The 15,612-nt window shown below is 41.3% G+C and overlaps 1 protein-coding gene, 1 long non-coding RNA gene and 1 pseudogene across 2 annotated transcripts in view; 1 reads left to right on the forward strand and 2 right to left on the reverse strand.

The window, feature by feature from the left end:
• Nucleotides 1-15,612, reverse strand: part of LOC120573135 — a 563,511-nt gene that overhangs the window by 523,611 nt on the left and 24,288 nt on the right. The window lies entirely within an intron of this gene.
• Nucleotides 1-15,612, forward strand: part of LOC120573092 (myosin heavy chain, fast skeletal muscle-like) — a 697,218-nt gene that overhangs the window by 489,872 nt on the left and 191,734 nt on the right. The gene's annotated exons all lie outside the window — the stretch shown is intronic.
• LOC120573125 lies at nucleotides 3,105-15,257 on the reverse strand (annotated as a pseudogene).

Below are 15,612 nucleotides of genomic sequence, written 5' to 3' on the forward strand. Positions count from 1 at the left end.
ATTTTACTTTCGAACAACATCATTGGCAACCACCCATGTTATTTTTGGTTAATTTGGTTGAAATAAACCCATATTTCTGATATAGCTAGAAACTTTGAAAACGGGTCAAATTTGACCCGAAGACGACACAAGGGTTAACGTTAACTAAATAGAACAACACCGCATGAACTGCCGGGCTTTGTCCCCGTTACTAACGTTACAAATTTTACCGGACTTTACCGAGGCTAAAGAACCGTTAGCCTAATGATAGCCGTTAACGTTGAATTAGCCTGCTTAAAGTGATGGTTCGGAGTAATTTACCCTAGGGTCCTTTGCACCATGACCTCGAGCCAAACACCCCCCCAGAAGCTTTTTTCACCTGGGTCTAACATTGGGCGAGTTAGCGTAGAGTAGCGTTAGCCGCTGAATAGCTTAGCGCGGGGCTAATGGACCCACGTTTGTATCTCTTAAATGACCCCACTAATAATGCCTGAAATGATACCAAAGGTCTACACTAGTATATATAGGTTATGCACTCATAAAACGATGGATTGGAAAGTTTGTAAGTACACCAGAAGTTTATGAACACTTGCCTGCTCTCTTCTGCTCTCTGTTGCTGCTGCTGCTGCAGTTAGACGAGTGCTTAGGGCTGTCTACAAATTACTACACCGAAAAGAGATACAACAAAAATATGTATTAATTTAATTATTAAATAAGGTAATGTCTCCAAACTTACCTCAATTATTACTTGTCTCCTGCTAGTTATATTACAGCACTTACTTTAAAAAATAAGTTAAATTAAAACATATTTTTGTTGCATCTCTTTTCGGTGTTGTAATTTGTAGACGTCCCTAAACACTCGTCTCACAGCAGCAACAACAACAGCAGAGAGCAGAAGCCAGCAGGCAAGTGTTATTTACATAAACTTCTGGTGTACTTACAAACTTTCCAATCCATCGTTTTATGAGTGCATAACCTATATATACTAGTGTAGACCTTTGGTATCATTTCGGGCATTATTAGTGGGGTCATTTAAGAGATACAAACGTGGAAAATTACTCCGAACCATCACTTTAATTTATATGCTAATCGCTAATGCTACCAGCTCGAACACCTAGCTAGCTAGTCTTGCAGTTATCTTAACTCAGTAATTTGCCATCTAACTAAATGTTCACCGTGCTAATTAAAACACTCTTACCTTTGTAAAGCCGTCACAATGATTCATATGATCATCTGCTGTTCTTCTACAGCTCCTTGCCGTCAACTGGGAAATACCGGGAAATACACATATGGAAATACAGCCAGACGGAGGTACCGTGACCTAAGCCTAGAACGCCCTCTGCTGACGTTTTTTCGTAGGTTACACGGACACAGGCTTTTCTTACATTCAAAACTACCAAAATGTGAAACACTTCAATAATTAATGAACCAGTCTGCACACAATTCTTGTGTCACAGTTGATGTGCACATCAAGACATTTAAAGGAATATAAATAATAATAGAAGTTGGTAAATAAACAAGTATATAGGCCTACATGTAAAAAGTATAAATATAGGTTAGCCTATAAATATGAAGAAGAATTATAAAGGACTATGGATATGCAGCCTACAAGATGCTGAGACACAAGGAGTAAAGAGGAGCGGATAGAGAGCGAAAAAGAAATGTTGGGGACACTACAGGAGTGCAGGACGGAGCACAGATAGACGGGCAGGACAGTAGAGCCGGAGCCGGAGGACAGCTGTGGATGTTTGGCGGATCGGCGCGTTGGCATTGTGGCGCGAACGGGAAAAGCAGAGTGGACGTTGCGTGCTGCTGGCCCTCTTCCCCCCTCCCTCAAACAGAAAAGGGTAAAGACTGTAGTCCCTTTCTCTATAGACTGGTTGAAATCAGATTTTCTATTTTTGCCCAACTCGCACAACGCCAACGCGCCGATCCTCCAAACATCCACAGCTGTCCTCCGGCTCCGGCTCTGCTGCCCGTCTATCTGTGGTCCGTCCCCAACGTTTCTTTTTTGCTCTCTATCCGCTCCTTTTTCCTCCTTGTGTCTCAGCCATTCATAATACAAAATAAAACACCCGAAACACCACACTATATACAACATAAGAAAACTCTGGCTGCCTGGCTCCACTTTGTGACATATATACATGGAAAAAGTATAAATATAGGCTATAAAATATGAAGAAGAATTATCTCGTGGCCACGAGATACGTATCTCGTGGCCACGAGATACGTAATTTTTTTTGACAAAGTGGGACCAGGGGGGCTCCGTAATTCAGCATTTAGTGTCCAGCCCACTTCTTCTGATGAGGCATGAGTTGAAAACACAACCATGATCATTTTAAGACTAAGCCATACACAAGTGTGTATATGTGTTCTTGTTTAACTATATTTGTGGGGTCCAAGAACCGGGAATACAGTATACTTGTCGGGTCCGGACAGCTTTATGGGGCCAAAATGCTGGACCCCACAAATTTAAAGGGCTGATTGACGGTTAAGACTTGGTTTTAGGATTAGGGTTAGAATTAGGTTATGGTTAGGGTTGTGGTAAGGGTTAAGGTTAGGCATTTAGTTGTGATGCTTAAGGTTAGGGTAAGGGGCTAGGGAATGCATTATCCCCACAAAGATAGTGAAACGCACTGTGTGTGTGTGCGTGTGTCTCTCCATCTAACTGGAAAAACAGGCACCGCTAAGGCACCTACACTATTTTATACGTTTAATTGTTTTATGACCTGTATCAGAAAAGAACCCAAAGGTCTTAAGTCAAATTTGACTTGGTAAAATCTGCAGTTTTGTGAGCTAACGACTGCTTTCTATCACAGCTAAAGTTGTGGTTCTAGGAGTCCAGAGTTTATTCTGCTGTCTAAATTGTGCCTGTGGCCTCCAAAGATTGCGCACAAGTGAGAGCTCATCTTGGATTAGGTAATTAATTATTCTTTTTTGTGCCTGTTTTCCAGATTAGGAAAACACTTTTTTTTTCTACTTGTTTTCTTAACTGCCCATATTGTTCACCTTCACCTCAAATGTTAAGGATGTTTTTAACGTTTTTCATGTCCCAAAAAAAGTGTTTTTCAAATCTCACAACTACCTTTAAGAGAAGCAAAGAGATGAAAGTATTACAGACAGAATTTAATATCAACAGTTTAATCTTTATTGTTTCGGCATGAATTATTTCATATTATATGTTTCAACACAGCCAAACTCTCGTGTGCTTTACTCTGCTGCTTCTTTTCCCTGTAAAAAAAAACACGGAAATGGTTTGTGTGAGTCTGAATAAGCGATAGGGGACAATAATTGTGATCTGTTCATTTCATAGTATTTAAACCTAATGCTTTATAAGGTGAATATAATACTGTAAAGAATCTGCTCTAACATATTGGCAAATATACATCAAAGAATAATTGCTTTGAGGGTTATTTTTCACTAAACTGATGTATGTATTTACCTTGCCAGAGTCACGGCTCTTTGCCCTCAACTTGTTGACCTGGGACTCTGCGATGTCAGCGCGCTCCTCAGCCTCCTCCAGCTCATGCTGAACCTTCCTGCACTTGGACAGATGAGTGTTGGCCTGCTCCTCCTGAAATACAAGACATAGAAAAAAAAATGTAAATGTTCAAAAAGATCCATAGTACTACTGTACATTAAAATAACTATGATATATTGTCAAACTTTCAGTGTTGAAAATGTATATTTTGTCCTTACCGCCTCCTCAGCCTGCCTCTTGTAGGCCTTGACCTTCAGCTGCAATTTGTCAACCAGATCCTGCAGCCTGGCAACGTTTTTCTTGTCCTCCTCAGTCTGTAATAGGCAATATGGATAAGCATGTGTATTTTTAATGGTAAATATATTAGATAATTTTTGTACTGTACATGGTAGCTAACAAAGTGACTGTACCTGATAGGTGAGCTCCTTCACCCTCCTCTCATATTTGCGGACACCCTTAATGGCATCTGCTCCGCGTCTCTGCTCAGCCTCAACCTCTGCCTCCAGTTCACGTACCTTCAAAAAACAAGACAATAAGTATCTGTCTTTCTTTTCAAAAAGTCTTGCTTCAGTTGTACAAATTCTTAAAGGGGTGATAGAATGATTATATAGGGTATATCACACTGTTCCTTATGGTCTCCTAATGGGGTATGTAACATTGGTTGGGCTGAAAATGGCCTGGTTGATATTTTATTGGCCCTTATGCATCCCTGTGTTTTGGCCCTATTTGTAACAAGAGCTTTTCTTCCAAATATGGTATGGTCATGAATATTTAGATGAGCTGCGCGGTGATTGGTTGAGCGACTTGCCATACGCACACATTAGAGACGCGCGCTGATTGGTTGAGCAAATCCCCAATACACATACATCAGAGAAGCGACAGAATCTCATATTCCAGACACTGCAATGTTTCATTACCAAATTCACTTCTGAGACTTTTTTAAGCGAGAAATCAACTATATAAAGCTCAAATATGGGCCGTTTTACAAAAATGTATGGCTAATTGCAAATTTGGTAAGACGTGTCGGACTTTAGGAGCTCCACACAGTCTGACGAGAAAGCGACAGCCTGCTGGGCTCCATACCCAGGGCAAAGTCACCCTTTGTGGATACTGCATACGGGGCTCCGCAGCCAGCTGCCGGCATAACTATATCTATAAATAATACATTTATGGTTTGAATTTCGTCACGCCACTTATATAACATCATTCCCCAATGTCTTATAAAGCTAACCGTTGTGTCCGATTTCATTTTAAGGCATTTTTATGAACGCGAGGCGTCTTTGTAGGACGAGCAGCTGCTTGCTATATCTCCCATTCATTACAATGGGGAAATACCGGCGCTAGCTAGCTACAATGTCGCCATAACTAAATTATATTTACAGTTTGAATTTCGTCACGCCACTTATACAACATCATTCCCCAATGTCTTATAAAGCTAACCGTTGTGTCCCTTTGATTTGATTTTAAGGCATTTTTATGAACGCATAAAGGCGTCTTTGTAGGGACGAGCAGCTGCTTGCTATATGTCCCATTCATTACAATGGGGAAATACCGCCAGCTTGCTCACTTCGCATAACTAAAGTATATTTACAGTTTGAATTTCGTCACGGCGTGAATATTACAGGTTCCTCAAGGACTTACAAAGCTTAGCTAACACTTGTCCGATTTCGGATTTCAATTGAATGTATTTTTGTGAATGTCAGAGTTAGGAGGAGGCTAGCTAGCTCTCATTAATGGACTCCATCTCACCGCGGCTCTATCAATGAGACTCGCGGACAAGAGGTGTTTATTTCCCCGATTGTTTGTTTAAATAACTCAACACACATACCCATTATAAGATTAACTGGAACCTGCGGGCTGCGGTAAAAGATTGCGGGCGTAACAAGCTCGCTGACACTGCGGTCAGGGTGGCGATGTAGCAACCCAGGCAGCACCAACACCGGCACTAAACTCCGACACACAGTCGGAGAAAATTTGCAATTAGCCATCCATTTTCGTAAAGCGGCCCATATTTGAGCTTTATATGGTTGATTTCTCGCATAAAAAAGTTTCAGAAGTGAATTTTGTAATGGAATAGCAGAGATCTGCGTGACCTAGATAGATTCAGAAAACTACCTGTTCTCAGGTCAGTTGTGTAGCCTATGTAAATATTGGGGCGTGACTGTTCTCTTAAGGTTCCGGATTTTGATATGCTTGCGCAAGCAACTCAGCTTTGTTGGGATTCGCCCGTTTTCAGCGGCAGTTTCAAAATATGAGATTTTCATAGTAAAGGGGTGTCAGTGGGACTTTGAACTTCTATGTATGTCCTATTTACCTACCGAAATGTCGTTATTCAACTATGACAGGGTAAAATCGGTTTTGCATTCTATCACCCCTTTAACGTGACTTTCATACCCTGGACTCAAGTTTCTGGAGCTGCTTCTTGCCACCTTTCATGGCCAGGTTCTCAGCCTCATCCAGGCGGTGCTGCAGGTCCTTCACAGCGACCTCCAGGTTCTTCTTCATCCTCTCCAAGTGAGCGCTGGTATCCTGCTCCTTCTTCAGCTCCTCAGCCATCATAGCAGCCTAGAAGAGACAGCATAAAATGTTAATGAGAAATATCTTGAACATGTTGGAGTGAAAGGAAGAACAAATGAAATGTAAACCTACATCAGTGATGGCCTTCTTGGCCTTCTCCTCTGCATTTCTTGCTTCCTGAACAGTGTCATCGACTTCACTCTGGACCTGGACCAGGTCAGACTCAAGCTTCTTCTTGGAGTTCAGAAGGCTTGTGTTCTAAAAGGCAAAAAAAGGCACTTTAGTCATTACATGCCTGATTTTCACATAATTTTAATTGTCATTAGATTTTTGAATTATTGAAGAAATGATTGGGCTTGTTCACCTGAGAGTGCAGAAGTCCAACACGCTCACTGGCGTCCACCAGCTCCTGCTCAGCAACTTTGCGACTTCTCTCTGTCTGTTCCAGAGCAGCTCTAAGTTCCTCGATTTCAGCTACCATCAGACAATTCCTGCGATCCACCATAGCAGCTTGTTCCTTGAAGTCTTCCTGTGCTCTGACAGCATCATCAAGGTGCAGTTGTGCATCCTAGTGAAAAAATATCAGGAAAATATTCACATGAATGCCAAAATGTACCTGCACTGACCATAGTCTGTGCAACAACTCTATGTCTAACAATACCTTCAGCTGCGCCTGCACATTCCTCAGCTGCTTCTGGGACTCAGCAGCCTGGCGATTGGCGTGGCTCAGCTGAATCTCCATCTCATTCAGGTCTCCCTCCATCTTCTTCTTGATTCTCAGGGCATCATTTCTGCTCCTGACCTCAGAATCCAGAGTGCTCTGCATGGAGTCAATCACCCTCTGGCTGTTCCTCTTGATCTGCTCCATCTCCTCATCTTTCTCTGCCAGCTTCCTGTCCACCTCACCCTTAATCTGGTTGAGTTCCAGCTGGACACGCAGGATCTTAGACTCTTCATGTTCCAGAGTTCCCTAATGATATCAAAAAATGTAAATATTAATCTTTGCCTTTTAACCTTTTTTTGTGTATTTGTCTATGATTACGATTTTCTTTCAGAAGATTTCCCCAAGAAAAATAGTACCTCTGCCTCTTCAAGAGCCGTCTGGATCTCAGCCTTCTCGGTCTCCACCTGCTTCTTGGACTTCTCCAGCTCATGGATGCTCTTGCCAGTCTCACCAATCTGTTCAGTCAGATCTGAGATCTCCTCTGCAGAGAGATACATGTGTTTTATATTGTTAAGCCTTACAAAGTAAAATAAATACACTTTATTCTACAACAATTGAATACAATGTAAGAAATACAAGTGTTGAATACAATGTAACTGATAGATAATGTAGAATTTACGTTGCAGATTCTTGTTTTCCCGCTTCATGGTCTCCAGCTGATCCAGAGATTCCTCATAAGAGTTCTTCATCTTGAACAGCTCAGTGCTGAGAGAACGAGCCTCCTTCTGTGCTCCCTCGAGCTCGGCCTGACCCTCCTCGAACTTCTGTTTCCACTCTGCCAACACCTGAATAACATAATTAATACAGTTCAGTTGGTTATGTAGCAATATGGGGAAAAATGAAAATAAATAAATAAATAAATATATATATATATATATATATATATATATGTGATTGTTTGTCTGGCTAGGCCACACAAAGTAAGCAATGCTACCTTGTCAAAGTTCCTCTGCTTCTTGTCCAGGTTGGCAGCCAGCCCATTGGCCCTCTCCACATCAATCATGAGGTCCTCCACCTCACTCTGGAGCCTCTGTTTGGTTTTCTCAAGAGAAGCACACTTGGAGTTCACTGCCTCAATCTGCTCCTCAGCCTCCTGAAGACGCTGAGCCAGTTTTTTCCTGATTGATAAGGATGAGATTAGTTTTCCACTGAAACTACTTTTTTCCAGATATTTTTTCATGAATGAAATACAAATCATTGCATAGTCTCAGAACCTAGATGAATATAGGAAAGCACTGCTTTGATCTAAAATGTTATTTTTGTAATGAGATACTACATACGAACAATTGAAAAACCTGTTTAGAACATTTGTTTAAATGCAAGTACTATATTTGAGTTATGCTAAAATGCTACACTTCTGAACTGGCCATTTAATTGTTTGAATCATACTCACTTGGATTCCTCAAGCTCCTCAGTGCGCTGGATAGCATCAGTTTCATACTTAGTTCTCCACTGAGCCACCTCACCGTTGGCCTTGGACATTCCACGCTGCAGCTCAGCCTTGGCCTCCTGCTCCTCCTCAAACTGCTCCCTCAGCAGATCACAGTCATGACGGGCTGATTGCAGTCCATGGGCAAGAGCATTCTTGGCCTGGTGTAAGACATGTGATTGAATTTACAAAATTCCTTAATCCCAAATTAATAATACCAATACACACTCACTTAACGGTGTCTTACCTTAACTTCCTCTTCAATCTGTCTCTTCAGCTCCTCAATCTGCTGTGTGAATGCCTGTTTGCCTCTGGTCAGCTGGGAGACAAGAGCTTCTTTCTCTTCAACTTGACGGCTGAACTCACCTTGTGTGAAAGATGTCATGATACGTTAGTTTTTGTCATGTTTCTGAATAATATACACAACAGATCATTCAGGTTAAAAGTTTTAGATACCATTTTCTGTCAGGAGACGTGCTTTCTGTGCATTTGCATCATTGACTTGACGGACATTTTCATCATTCTTGGTCTTCAGTTCGCTGAGTTGGTCCTCTAGAGTACGGCACATCTTTTCAAGATTACCCTAATGAGTAAATAGAGATGAGATCAGTGATCAGATTTTATTTATAATATTAACTACATTATTTACTATACTTATTTAGTTAATAAAATAGCATGTAACGCATTGTGTACCTTTGCTTTAGCAACAGCCTCCATGTTGCTGGAGAGGTCATCAATCTCCATTTTGTATTCACTCTTTTCCTTCTCAAGCTTCTGCTTTACACGCTGGAGGTTGTCGATCTGCTCTCCCAGCTCAGCTACGCTGTCAGCCTGCTTCTTGCGAAGAGCAGCAGCGGTGGCTTCATGCTGCAGAGTGGACTCCTCAAGATCACGACGGAGTTTCTGGAACTCGGCTTCACGCTTCTTGTTCATCTCAATCTGAGCAGCAGTGGCACCGCCGGCCTCCTCCAGCCCCTCCTCCCTGTCTCCCTGGCGAGGTCAGCTCTCTGCTTCTCAACCTTGGCTCGAGCAGCACGCTCAGCCTCAATCTCCTCCTCCAGTTCCTCAATACGAGCCTGTTGAATATAGATGTGATGTCTTTCAGTAAACTTTCGCTTTTAATACACAAATTTGGGAACACATGCAGAAATATTTCGTGTATATGTCACCTGGAGCTCCTTGATCTTCTTCTGAAGCTGAGCACCCAGTGACTGCTCATCTTCAATCTTGCTAAGGAGCTGACTGATTTCAAAGTCCTTCCTGTGAGAATTATAGATAAAGTACATAGAGTTCATGCAGTTAACCAAAATTTTTAAAAGAATGGTTGTACAAATTAAAAAATGACGTTACTTTTTGATCTTCTCATCAGACTGCTGCTTGTCATTCTCAAGATCCATTATGGATTCCTGGGCCAGTTTCAGATCACCCTCGAGCTTTCTCTTGGCTCTCTCAAGGTCCATACGGAGCTTCTTCTCTTGCTCCAGAGAACCCTCAAGCTAAGAAATAAGATTAGTTCGTAACCATCACATTCAAGAAGAATGCTCTTGCTTTGCCATCCAAGAGACTTTGTAAACTTACATCATCCACTTGCTGCTCAAGCTTGGTCTTGGCCTTGGTCAGAGTGTTGACTTTGTCTTCCTCTGCCTGCAGGTCATCAAGAGTCTGCTGATGAGCCTCCTGAAGGGCTTTCTTTTCCTTGGTCAGCTTAGCAATGCTCTCATCTTGAGAGGCCATCTCCTCAGTCAGGTTCTTAACCTAAGTGTGCAAGAAAAATCTTGTCTTTAAACTGTCATCATTATAATCTTACTTCATCTGCTGGACTGATTATTATTTACCAACCTTGTTCTCTGTGGCATGTTTCTCTTTTTCCACTTTGGCCAGGGTAAGCTCCAGGTCATCAATATCCTTCTTGAGCTCAGAGCATTCATCCTCCAGCTTTCTCTTCTTGGCAGTGAGCTCAGCATTGATTTCCTCTTCATCCTCCAGTCTCTCGGTTGTCTCTTTGAGTTTGGCCTCGAGCTGAATCTTACTCTTGATAAGTCCCTCACATCTCTCTTCAGCGTCATTCAGATTCTCTGATTCCTAGTTAATTTTCCAAAAATAGATGTTAGTAGATTAACATTAAAATGAAAAACATGAAAAATCAGATCTGTCTGTTGGTGTGTACTTACAGATGCTACTTGGAGCTGCAGATCATTCTTCTCCTGCAGAAGGGACACCATCTTCTCCTCCAGTTCCTTCTTCTTGGCCAGGGCAGCAGCCAAGTCAGTGGTCATCTTTTCATAGTTCTCCTTCATAGCTGCCAGCTCCTTCTCAGTTTCAGCACTCTTCAGCAGAGGCTTGATCTTGTAGTACACCTTCATCCATGGCCAGTGTTTGACATTCATGAATGAGCGGACATTGTACTGGATGGTATATACAGCATCCCTGTTGAAAAGAAGTTGCTGTTAGGGACAAAGTTATTCCTCATTATTCATTCCATGGCTGTGCACTCAAAATTGTTCTTTTCAACATACCTCCTCGCTGTCATCTTCACAAACTCTGTTCTCATGAGGAAACCCCGGCACAAAGCCTGAGTCATGGTGACCAGAGATGCCAGTTTTTCATCTCTCATCTCCTCTAGGACACCCAGCAGACCGGCCTTGAAGAACACCTGATCAAAGAGAAAAGAGAAATTGACTTCATTTCTGCACTATGAACATTATTATGTTATGAACATTCAACCTTAAACCAGAAATGACGCAGAGAGCATGTACCCCACACAATCATATGAATGTCTTATATTATTAAGAAAACCTTTTTTATCTTCATCAGGATCAGGATATGTAGCAAAATATCGTAGACAGTGAAACACAATTATTCTAAATGGCTGATGGCAGCTGTGCTTTTTTCTAGAAAACTTCAATCCTGTATGGGAAATTTTACTAGTCACTAGTCACTTTGTGAACAAGACAAAATGTAACCTCCTCCATCAATGGCCACATGGTGGTGCAATTTCTCTATTTCTATCCTTCACTCGTTCAGTGGCCTAATTTCTTATTACACTACATAAAATTGTGTAAGACTTTTTTTAAGATACTATTTTTTTTTGACAAAATGCACTGACCATCATTGGAAAGTACCACTAAAGTATATTAATGCAATCAAGGGGCTTACCTTGGTGTGTCCGAATTTGTACTCATCATGATTAACATCAATTGACCCAAGCAGCTTCTCTGAAGCCTTCTTGTTGTCAATGAACTGGCCTTCTGGGATGACACTGGCATTTAGCACCTTGTACCTTTTTATGAGAGTTAATGGTCAGTGTGAGCATTTTCTTTTAATAATCTATCAAAATTCTTTAAATATCTATTGATACCTCTGCTTGAAGTCAGCATAGAGAATTCTGCTGGGGAAACCTTTTCTGCAGATTCTGATACCCTCCAGCACACCGTTACACCTGAGCTGGTGGATGACCAGGAAGTTCTCCATCAGACCTGTAAAAAATACATTTCTTAATTACTTCCTTGAGTAAATAGTTAGGCTCTAAAATTAAGTAAACCATACCAACAAAACAAATCACTCCTCAAAGAATCTCTTGAGATTAAGTTTTCTATGTACCTGGAGTCTTTGACTCATTGGGAATCAGGCAGCGCACAAAGTGAGGATGGGTGCTCCTCAAGTTAGTCATCAGCTTGCCCAAGTTCTCCTGTAGATCCAGAATGGTGACTTATATCATGCATATAACAACTGTGAGTTTGAGCATACATTGAGATACTGTATTTGAGATAAGTTTGCAATGTTAAACCTTACCCTAAACTGTGAAGACACAGTCTGCATAGAACCACCCTTCTTCTTGCCACCCTTCTTTGCACCACCAGTTTCTGTAAATGTTTTTAAATAGACATGTTATGTTAAAATGTGACATATTATGTACATGAGCACATGCTACAGTTAAAAAATATACACTATGACCTTAAAATGTGTTTTAGTTTACTGTAGTTACTATCATACCCTCAACGACGGGAGGATACAGAACAGCCAGCAGTTTCACTGGGGATTTCTGGTACAGCTGAACGACAGAGTCATTCAGTGGATCCTTGTTCTTGTCCAGCCAGCCAGCGATATTGTAGTCCACGGTACCGGCGTAGTGCACCAGGGAGAAGTGGGCCTCAATCTTGCCCTTGGCGGGCTTAGGCTTTTCAAATGCTTTGTTTTTGCCAAGATGCTGGTCATACAGCTTGTTCTTGAAGGATGTGTCTGTGGCCTTGGGGAACATGCACTCCTCTTCGAGGATGGAGAAGATTCCCATGGGCTTGAAAAAAGTGTGAAGTATGTCATTAAGTGACACATTAAGTCAAATTAAGAACAATTAGATATACTTACATAATTAAGTGATTACCTTTTCAATGAGCTCAATGCAAGCAGCCAAGTCCATGCCAAAGTCAATGAAATCCCAGACAATACCCTCCTTCTTGTACTCCTCTTGCTCCAGGACAAACATAGTGTGGTTGAAGAACTGTTGCAGTTTCTCATTGGTGAAGTTGATGCACAGCTGTTCCAAGGTGTTGAACTGTGATGGGACAAATAATTAGTATAATCTCTCGCAGGGCAATAAGAATGATTCTGTCATGAAAAGCATCAGCCTCATAATTGTTTGAAATGAAGCTTACGTCAAAGATTTCAAAGCCAGCGATATCTAGGACACCAATGTAGAACTGTCTAGCTTGTTTAGTGTCCAAACTCTGGTTGATACGGACGACCATCCACAAGAACATCCTCTCATAGATCGACTTGGCCAGGGCAGGCACTGCGTTCATCACCTGAATAAAAACAAGGATGTGATTTGTTTAAAATCAACTGCCAACCATCTTGTAAAATGATGAAATACTGGTATTTTAAATGTTTCTAATGAAATGAATGACACAAAAGATAAATAGAAGTGATACCAGTTTATCTCAATTACCTGAGGTACAGTCTGTCCCTTGGTGACATACTCATTGCCGACCTTCACTCTGGGATAGCACAGAGCCTTGAGCATGTCAGCGGAGTTCAGACCCAGCAGGTAAGCAACCTTGTCAGCCTCTGAAAATAGTTCAGAGATTTCCATCATGATATGAACAGAAACCAGTGTGATTAAGAACTGTATTACTGATTCCCCCCAAGCTATTCGCTCTGAGCTGGCATTAAATACTAACCCTCTGTGCCGTCAGGCTCAGCCTGCTCCTCACGCTGCTTCTGCTTGAACTTCATGTTACCATGGTGGATCACAGCACCAGTCATCCTGTAGATGCTCACCTTCTCTTCACCGGTGAAGCCCAGGATATCAATGGCATTCTGAGTTCAAAAGAGGTCCACACAAACATAATCACTTAAAAGGGCAGTTTTGATGTGGATATATTTAAATATTTGAAAGTGAAAATCACTCACATCAGTGGCTTCCAGCTCAACTTTGTCATCAATACTGGCCACGGCGATCTGACCCATGCTACACATGGGGAAGTCGTAGGGGTTGGTTGTGATGAGTGCCTGATCTGGAGATCAAAAAAAGGGTGAATACGTGAGAACATTTGTTTTATATGAAAAAAGGTTACAATGTGCATCCCCTCAATCTTCTTACCAAGTATCTCAGGGATGTGGCCGGTCATCATCTGGAAGAAGATGTGGTAGCCTCTTTCATCAGCAAGCTGGTATGTCACTCTTGACTTCTCCAGCAGATCTGCAAACATTGTTCATAAGTCTGACCAATTCTCAATTCCAGTCGTTTGTATGCACTATGAGTATTATTACTTACATGTCTCAATATCAGCACTAGCCAGTTTGCCAGTTGTGCCGAAATGGATTCTGATGAATTTACCCTGTTTGGAACAAAGGTTCAAAGATTTTTAATGTCCCTCCACATTGGCAATCTGTAAAAAGACCTATTTCATGTGTAGTAATTGTTCCATACTTACAAAACGAGAAGAGTTGTCATTCCTAATAGTTTTGGCGTTACCATAGGCCTCCAGCAGGGGATTGGCTGCAATAATCTGATCCTCCAGTGACCCCTATGATCCAGGTTTAGAATTGCAGTCAGAAAATGACTATTTTTCCCCCTTGAAAAATATTTTATAGAGGAAGAAGCCTGAATTGTAGTCATACAGTAAGATACCTTTGATGTGTCCCTCTTCGCTCCACCAACTGCGATTGTTGCAAAGTACTGGATGACACGCTTGGTGTTCACAGTCTTTCCAGCACCAGATTCTCCACTAGGTATAGACATTTAAGAATTTGATCAAGATATTTGACTATGTTAAACAAAGTCAACAAATGTAAATGTAACAAACTTACGTGATCAAGACAGACTGGTTCTCCCTATCTGTAATTAAAAAAACAAATAATGTAATAATAATTGAGTTTTACTGCAACAGAAACCCCTTTATACTGATAAATTCTACGTTGTTTTGGTAATGACTTACCAGTAAGCATGAACTGAAAAGCGTTGTCAGAGACAGAGAAGATGTGGGGTGGAGCCTCCATACGCTTCTTGCCTCTATAGGCACTTACACATTCAGCATCGTACACTGGGAGCCACTTGTAGGGGTTCACAGTGGCACAGAACAACCCAGAGTAGGTCTGAAAGTGATCATATGCAACAGTTAACTCTATGTCTCCTACAAGTTTAGCAATTCACAACACTTCTTTTCTTATTAGGCAGATTGTCTTACATAGATCATCCATGCTGCAAAACGCTCTTTGAGGTTATACAGCACAGAGGCTTCATTGAGATGGGTCATCATGGCCATGTCCTCAATCTTGTCATACTTGGGAGGGTTCATTGGGAAGACTTGATCTTCTTTCACTGTCCTCTCCTGCAACAAAACATCAGACACAATGAGAAATAGTCATATTGAATTCCCAGTTTACTCTGACTTCATGATACTAACCTCCTTAGTGTCCAGGACTTCAACGGTGACTTTGCCACCATCTTTCTTGAGGATTTTTGCCTTCAAGTACAGCTCCTTGGTATCGGCCACATAGCAGGCACTCTTGGCATCAAATGGTGTACTTTGAGCCTCAATTCTCTCCTTTTCTGGCTTACGAAGGTAAATGGCAGCTTTGCCATAAATGGCCATCTCCGCGTCCGTACTCATGGTGGCGGTTTACTTCTGTGAAGTAATTACAAATAAGAGTATATATATACAATTTTATATTTAGACATTAAAACTAATGTCTTCTAGCCATATGACTGGAAAGCCCAGAATTATAGAGTTCAATAAAATAATTGAGTTGTGGGCATCATCACAAGTCAGTAAGTCAAACAATAGCAATCTTAGAATGATGGTTTCTGTTTATATCATTGAACAGTTCCTAAATGTCTCGTGTTGTACTAAACATCAACAATATAGCAATACCAAAATATTTTTTGACATTATTAAAAGATACCTTTATCTTAGTTAAAGCCTTTCAGACCGTCAGACATATTGTCTATGCTGTAATGTCATTACGTTGCTCTATAATTTA

The sequence above is a fragment of the Perca fluviatilis genome, chromosome 14 (genome assembly GCF_010015445.1).
Source record: "Perca fluviatilis chromosome 14, GENO_Pfluv_1.0, whole genome shotgun sequence".
Classification (NCBI taxonomy): domain Eukaryota; kingdom Metazoa; phylum Chordata; class Actinopteri; order Perciformes; family Percidae; genus Perca; species Perca fluviatilis.